Below are 1,439 nucleotides of genomic sequence, written 5' to 3' on the forward strand. Positions count from 1 at the left end.
ATGTTCAGATGGCAATCCCTATGTAGCCGAACTACGGCAACTCTGATTCTCATGTTCAGATGAGATACGTAGGCACAAGATGCGATGTCTTACCGAGTTTGACTAACAACTAACAACTAATCCTTGTTTGCTTTCGCCCTCGTTGCGATTCTTTTCTCTCGCCCTCGTTGCGATCGAGACCTTTCCCTTTCTCTTGCCCTAGTTGCAATCGAGACACTTTGTTCCCGTAGTTAGATAAACTATGGCTTGCTCTGATTCTCATTCCAGATGAGATACGTAGGCATAAGACGCGATGTCTTAGCGAGCACACTCCTCTTTCACCCATAGGTAGCCGAGCTACGAAGACTTTGATTCTCATATTCAGATGAGATACGTATGCAGTGGATGCGACATCCATGCGAGTCATTTTCTTTTGACCTTTTCTTTTAGTAAATAGTATATTAGATAAACACACACCCTTTAGAGAAGAACAACAAGAGTGGATCCCGTAGAGTACTACGGATGCATAGGGGTGCTAATACCTTCCCTTCGCATAATCAAATCCCGAACCCAAGATTTGGTTGCGAGACTTTGTCTTTTCCTTTCCTTTCTCTAGGTTTACTTCGAGCGTTTCCTTTCCCTCCTTTGGGATAAATAACACATGGTGGCGACTCTTATGTCATTTCTTTTTCGCCGGTTGTTTTTTCGCACACTATATTTTTTAGGCTGCGACATTAGGGACCAAAATTTGTTTCTCTATGTTGTTATTTAAGCCCATTCTACTGAGTCGAGCCAAAGATTTTAACCATCACCTCCTCGATTAGAATATCCTTAAATAGGGGCAGCTGTAAGACCCCAATTTTGACCCTAAGATCCCTCATATAATTCCATCATAAGTATTAGCATTGGGATCATACCTTGGCATCCTCCTTACCCCTCTTTCATTGGGTTTGTTTTAGGAAGAGATCACCAAGCACTTTGTGATTATATCATACTTGTATTTTATCATTTCACTAACCAAAATACCAAAAATATGTCTTTGCATTTACCTAACTCTTTTGTAGGAAGGGCATGATCTCCATTGATCTATCAAGTTCACATCTAGGGTTTGAGACCCTCATGAACAAAGAGCACAACCAAGAATTGATCCAAGAATGGTTATGAGCATCATATATGAGTCTCAATGTTCTCTACATGTTATATTGATCAAGTTTTCTTCAAGAGTGTGAGGGTGATTTGCCTTGGAAACCCTAGTTTAACTGGGTATCTTGAGTAACTTCTCCAACAAGATATCTCACCAATTGATCAAATTTCTTAAGGGACACTTCAAAATTCATCATATTATGCATATATTATCTACCATGAGCCTAAAAATTCAAGAGAATTGGAAGTTAGCAAGTTGGTTGATGGTGGTTGGCCAGATGAATTCATCTAATCAAAACTGGGTCTCCCTAGACCCT

Source organism: Lathyrus oleraceus, chromosome 3, assembly GCF_024323335.1.
Source record: "Lathyrus oleraceus cultivar Zhongwan6 chromosome 3, CAAS_Psat_ZW6_1.0, whole genome shotgun sequence".
NCBI classification, from domain to species: Eukaryota; Viridiplantae; Streptophyta; class Magnoliopsida; order Fabales; family Fabaceae; genus Lathyrus; species Lathyrus oleraceus.